General features: G+C 37.6%; 1 non-coding gene across 1 annotated transcript; it reads right to left on the bottom strand.

Moving 5' to 3' along the window:
* Nucleotides 1-6,245: 6,245 nt before the first annotated feature.
* LOC114208137 (U6 spliceosomal RNA) lies at nt 6,246-6,347 on the bottom strand. Its single transcript, XR_003608981.1, has one exon. It is a non-coding gene; the product is annotated as a U6 spliceosomal RNA (small nuclear RNA).
* Nucleotides 6,348-6,810: the final 463 nt, after the last annotated feature.

Here is a 6,810-nt window from a genome sequence, read left to right as displayed (position 1 = left end):
TTTTCAGACCACAGTGCTTTGAAACTAGAACTCCATCACAAGAGGAAAGTTAGAAAGAACTCACATACATGGAGGCTAAAGAGCATCCTACTAAAGAATGAATGGGTCAACCAGGAAATAAAAGAAGAATTAAAAAAATTCATGGCAACAAATGAAAATGAAAACACAACTGTTCAAAATCTTTGGGATGCAGCAAAGGTGTTCCTAAGAGGAAATTATATAGCAATACAAGCCTTTCTCAAGAAACAAGAAAGGTCTCAAATACACAAACTAACCCTACACCTAAAGGAGCTGGAGAGAGAACAGCAAATAAAGCCTAAACCCAGCAGGAGAAGAGAAATAATAAAGATCAGAGCAGAAATCAATGAAATAGAAACCAGAAGAACAGTAGAACAGATCAACAAAACTAGGAGTTGGTTCTTTGAAAGAATAAATAAGATTGATAGATAACCCCTGGCTAGAATTATCAAAAAGAAAAGAGAAAGAACCCAAATAAGTAAAATCATGAATGAAAAATGAGAGATCACAATCAACACCAAAGAAATACAAACAATTATAAGAACATATTATGAGCAACTATATGCCAGCAAATTAGATAATCTGGAAGAAATGGATGCATTCTTAGAGACATATAAACTACCAAAACTGAACCAGGAAGAAATAGAAAACCTGAACAGACCCATAACCACTAAGGAAGTTGAAGCAGTCATCAAAAATCTCCCAACAAACAAGAGCCCGGGGTCAAATGGCTTCCTAGGGGAATTCTACCAAACATTTAAAGAAGAATTAATACCTATTCTTCAGAAGCTGCTTTAAATAAAGAATAGAAATGGAAGGAAAACTTCCAAACTCATTTTACAAGGCCAGGATTACCTTGATCCCAAAACCAGACAGAGACCCATCAAAAAGGAGAACTACCGACCAGTATCTCTGATGAACAGGGATGCAAAAATTCTCACCAAAATACTAGCCAATAGGATCCAACAGTACATTAAAAGGATTATTCACCACGACCAAGTGGGATTTATTCCTGGGTTGCAAGTTTGGTTCAACATCCACAAACCAATCAATGTGATACAATACATTAATAAAAGAAAGAACAAGAACCATATGATCCTCTCAATAGATGCAGAAAAAGCATTTGACAAAGTACAGCATCCTTTCTTGATTAAAACTCTTCAGAGTGTAGGGATAGACGGTACCTACCTCAATATCATAAAAGCCATCTATGAAAAACCCACAGCTAATGTCATGCTCAATGGGGAAAAACTGATAACTTTTCCCCTAAGGTCAGGAGCATGGCAGAGATGTCCACTATCACCCACAGCTGTTCAACATAGTACTAGAAGTCCTAGCCTTAGCAATCAGACAACAAAAAGAAATAAAAGGTATCCGAATCGGCAAAGAAGAAGTGAAACTCTCACTTTTTGCAGATGATATGATCCTTGATGTGGAAAACCCAAAAGACTCTACCCCAAAACTGCTAGAACTAACTCATACAGGAATTCAGTAAAGTCGCAGGATATAAAATAAATGCACAGAAATCAGTTGCATTTCTATACACTAAAAACAAGACACAAGAAAGAGAAATTAAGGAGTCGATCCCATTTACAACTGCACCCAAAACCCTAAGATACCTAGGAATAAATCTAACCAAAGAGGCCAAGGATCTGTACTCAGAAAACTATAAAATGCTCATGATTTAAATTGAGGAAGACACAAAGAAATGGAAAAACGTTCTATGCTCATGGATTGGAAGAACAAACATTGTGAAGATGTCAGTGCTACCTAGATTAATCTACACATTTAATGCAATACCTATCAAAATATCAATAACTTTTTAAAAAGAAATAGAACAAATAATCCTAAAAATGGTATGGAACCAGAAAAGACCCCGAATAGCCAGAGGAATGTTGAAAAAGAAAAACAAAGCTGGTGGCATCACAATTCCGGACTTCAAGCTCTATTACAAAGCTGTAATCATCCAGACAGTATGGTACTGGCAGAAAAACAGACACACAGATCAATGGAACAGAATAGAGAGCCCAGAAATGGTCCCTCAACTCTGTGGTCAACTAAAATTCAACAAAGCAGGAAAGAATGTCCAATGGAAAAAAACAGTCTCTTCAACAAATGGTGTTGGGAAAGTTGGACAGCCACATGCAGAACAATGAAACTGGACCATTTCCTTACACCACACACAAAAATAGACTCAAAATGGATGAAAGTCCTAAATGTGAGACAGGAATCCATCAACATCCTGGAGAAGAACACAGGCAGCAACCTCTTCAACCTCAGCCACAGCAACTTCTTCCTAGAAACATCGCCGAAGGCAAGGGAAGCAAGCACAAATATGAACTATTGGGACTTCATCAAGATAAAAAGCTTTTGCACAGCAAGGGAAACAGTCAACAAAACTAAAAGACAACCAACGGAATGACCTGTCAGATAAAGGGCTAGTATCTAAAATCTATAAAGAACTTATCAAACTCAACACCCAAAGAACAAATAATCCAATAAATGGGTAGAAGACATGAACAGACATTTCTGCAAAGAAGGCATCCAAATGGCCAACAGACACATGAAGAAGTGTTCAACATCACTTGGCATCACGGAAATCCAAATCAAAACCTCAATGAGATACCACCTCACACAATCAGAATGGCTAAAATGGGGTGCCTGAGTGGCTCAGTCGTTAAGCGTCTGCCTTCGGCTCAGGTCATGATCCCAGCGTCCTGGGATCGAGTCCCATATTGGGCTGCCTGCTCGGCAGGAGGCCTGCTTCTCCCTCTTCCACTCCCCCTTCTTGTGTTCCTGCTTTCATGCTGTCTCTCTCTCTGTCAAATAAATAAATAAAATCTTAAAAAAAAAAAAAAAGAATGGCTAAAATTAACAAGCCAGGAAACAACAGATGTTGGCAGGGATGCGGAGAAAGGGGAACCCTCCTACACTGTTGGTGGGAATGCACACTGGTGCAGCCACTCTGGAAAACAGTATGGAGGTGTCTCAAAAAGTTGAAAATAGAGCTACTCTACAACCCAGCAATTGCACTACTGGGTATTTACTCCAAAGATACAAATGTAGTGATCCAAAGGGGCACATGCACCCCAATGTTTATAGCAGCAATGTCCACAGGAGCCAAACTGTGAGAAGAGCCAGATGTCCATCAACAGATGAATGGATAAAGAAGATGTGGTATATATATATATATATATATATATATATATATATATATATATATATATACACACACACAATGGAATATTACGTAGCCATCAGAAAATGAAATCTTGCCATTTACAACGACGTGGTTGGAGCTAGAGGGTATTATGCTAAGCAAAATAAGTCAATCAGAGAAAGACAAGTATCATATGATCTCACTGATATGAGGAATTTGAGAAATAAGACAGAAGATCATAGGGGAAGGGAGGGAAAAATGAAACAAGACGAAACCAGAGAGGGAGACAAACCATAAGAGACTCTTAATCTCAGGAAACAAACTGAGGGTTGCTGGAGTGGAGGGGCATGGGAGGGATGGGGTGGCTGGGTGATGGACATTGGGAGGGTAAGTACTATGGTGAGCGCTGTGAATTTGTGTAAGACTGATGAGTCACAGACCTGTACCCCTGAGACAAATAATACATTATATGTTAATTTAAAAAATTAAAAAAATATACATAAAATCTTAAAAAAAAGAAATGAAAGTCTTATATGTTGAAAACTACAAAACATTGCTGTGAGAAATTACAGTAGACTTAGATGGAAAATTGTGTTTATGGAATAGAAGACTCAATATCATTTTGATATCGATCTCCCAGTTGATTCACAGAGTCACTGTAATGCCAAACAAAATCTCAAAATTATTTTTTATAGAATTTGAGGAGATTTTAAATTCTATATGAAAAAGAATAGGACTTAGCATAGCCAAAAGAATCTTGCAAAAGAACAAATTTGGCAGACTATTGCTATATGACTTCAGTTTACTATAGATCAGTGTTTTTTGACATTTTTTTATTATTGTTTCCCTCTCCCAGAAGAAAGTTAAATTAAAATTCTCCATGATGAGAGAAATTACATCTTAAATAAAGATTTTGTCAGGTAAGGTTGAAATTTAGGGTGTCACTCACCATTGTAATAGCCAAGATTTTTTCACCCATTACCAAGAACCAATTTTCACCTCCTTGGGGATGATACCTCTATTGAGAACACGTATTAATGAGCTATACTAATATGGACAGTATGAGTCTACTTATAGAAATTCTAGAACAGACAAAATTAATCTCTGATAATAGACAAAACATTGGTTACCTGTGATGGGTAGGGTTTGACCCAAAAGGGGGCACAGGGAACTTTCTGGAGTGGTTTAAATATTCCATATCTTTGTTGGCCTATTAATTATGGGGACGTCCCACATGTCATATCTAAGTTTTTTTTTTAAAAGATTTTATTTATTTATTTGACAGAGAGAGACACAGTGAGAGAGGGAACACAAGCAGGGGGAGTGGAGAGGGAGAGAGAGAAGCAGGCTTCCCGCTGAGCAGAGAACCCAATGCAGGGCTCGATCCCAAGACCCTGGGATCATGACCGGAGCCGAAGGCAGACGCTTAACGACTGAGCCACCCAGGTGCCCCTCACTAAGTTTTGTATATAAAATCACTGTATGTAAATTTTACCCCAGTTAAAATAAAAGATTCATATGAAGATCATAGTTTAATTTAAAAGAATATATCCTTATATTTGTCATCCGATAAATATGCAAACAAATTAGGCATTAAGTACATCTTGGTAAGTTATGCATTATATACTATATGTTACTTTATTGATATCCAGTGACAAGCAAAATATTTCCATTTGCATTTCTAAAAGTTATATGAACATTAAATCCAAAAATGAAAAGCCTGGCATGATGAAAATAAATTTTAATATATGCCACCCTATTGTTTTTCTACCTTTGTAAATTGCATTAAATCTCCCCAGGAAAAAATGTCTTTTGGTTACAAATGCCACGTGGCAAAGTACCTCAAAACTATATTAAAATAACCATATTAATATTAAATTAACCATTTTAAATATTAAAATATATTAAAATATTAAAATAATCATTTTAAATTATTAAAATTAAAATATTAAAATAACCATTTTCTTTTTGTTCAGAATTTTTTTGCAAGTCAGCAGTTTAAGACGGACTCATGCTGGCAATTCTTGGGGAGTCTCACGTGGTTGCAGTCAGCTGTTGCTGGGACTGCAGTCATCTGAAGGACCAACTGGGCATAACGTCCAATATGGGGCACTCAAGTGAATGTGAATTGCCGGCTGATTGCTGAGCCCTCACCTGGCTCTTGGCTAATGTGACTACACGTGGGCTCTCCAGCATAATGCTCTGAGGGTAATAGGACTACTTAGAAAGCAGTTCAAGGCCCCACGTACGAGTGTACCAGTGAACAAGACAGAAGCTGTGTTATCTTCTCTGATCCAGCCTTGGATGTCATGCAGAGTTACTTCTGCATTCTATGAGTTAACAAGTGAGTCGCTGGTTTACCCTCATTCAAGGAGAGAGGACACAGAGCAGATTCCTCCATAGGAGCAGTATCAGAGAATTTCCAATCTTTTTTTTTTTTTTTTGAAACGGCCACAGACTAAAAAACAATAAAGGAATGAAACATTTTTGTTTTGTTTTTGTTTTGTCTTGAAGAGTTGAGATCCATTGAGATCCAGCATATTCTAGCCTGAGTGAAAAATATTTCTGAGAGATTAAGATTTCATCTAGACGTTGAGATCAATGTTATTATATTCATATAATCTCTCTTAATAGTTTCACCTAATCAGTATCCCTGTTACTGGAGTAGTTGGGGTGGGATGGTAAGGATTTGGAGCAATTAAGTTTAAATGGGTCCTTTTTGATTCAGCAGCTTCTCAGGGATGGAGCTCTAAATTACTTGTTAGTTCATTTACACAGAAGCAGGATTAGGTAAGAACATAGAGCTACTGAGGATTCTAAATTCAGAGGATTTAAGGAGATTCTTTTTCTTTTGACTTTTTGAGTATAGCTGACACACAACATTACATTAGTTTCAGGTGTACAATATAATGATTCAACTTCTCTATATGTTATGCTATCCTCCCCACAACTGTAGCTCCCATCTCTCACCATACAACGCTATTACAACATCATGGACTGTATTCCCTATGCTGTGTTTTTTATTCCCATGACTTATTCATTCCATAAAGGAAGCCTGTACCACCCCCAAAATATGGAATGCTACATGAATTTGTGGGTCATTCTTGTACAGGCCATGCAAATCTTTGTATTGTTGCCATTTAAATATATGTGCTCCTGAAAGGAGCACAGGAAGATTGTATTCTATCCATTCATATATACACTCATGATGAATTCTTGCATTTATCCGTAACCTTTCATTTCTTTCTCTAGGGAACAAGAGGAAGTTGCCTAACCTGGAATGGCCCGACTCTAATTCCATGATTTCAGCTCCCTGTTGTGAGAGAGTCCTCGAAAGGGATATCAAGATCATTTGCAGGAAGGAAACTAGCTCTGAGGCCTGAATGGTGGTCATGAAGGATGCTTGTGTTGGGACAAAGGACCCAATAATTTAGTGCCATCCAGTCATGCTTGAGAGGAAAAGCTGAGCTCCTGACACATTTTCAAATTTTCTCTCAACTCTGCAAAACCTCTCTCATCTCATAACAGGACATGGCCTGACTGCCTGGGGAGGTGATGAGTGCCACAGATGTGTAGTTTTCAAACAATTTATTTACGTCAGCCTCTTGAAACATGTTGAATTGAGGTGGGGG

This window comes from Eumetopias jubatus, unplaced genomic scaffold, assembly GCF_037043125.1.
Source record: "Eumetopias jubatus isolate StellerSeaLion01/CBP00866 unplaced genomic scaffold, mEumJub1_p1.0 scaffold_4, whole genome shotgun sequence".
Classification (NCBI taxonomy): Eukaryota; Metazoa; Chordata; class Mammalia; order Carnivora; family Otariidae; genus Eumetopias; species Eumetopias jubatus.
The sequence above is the reverse complement of the archived record's forward strand: the minus strand, read 5'-3'. Positions and strand labels throughout refer to the sequence as shown.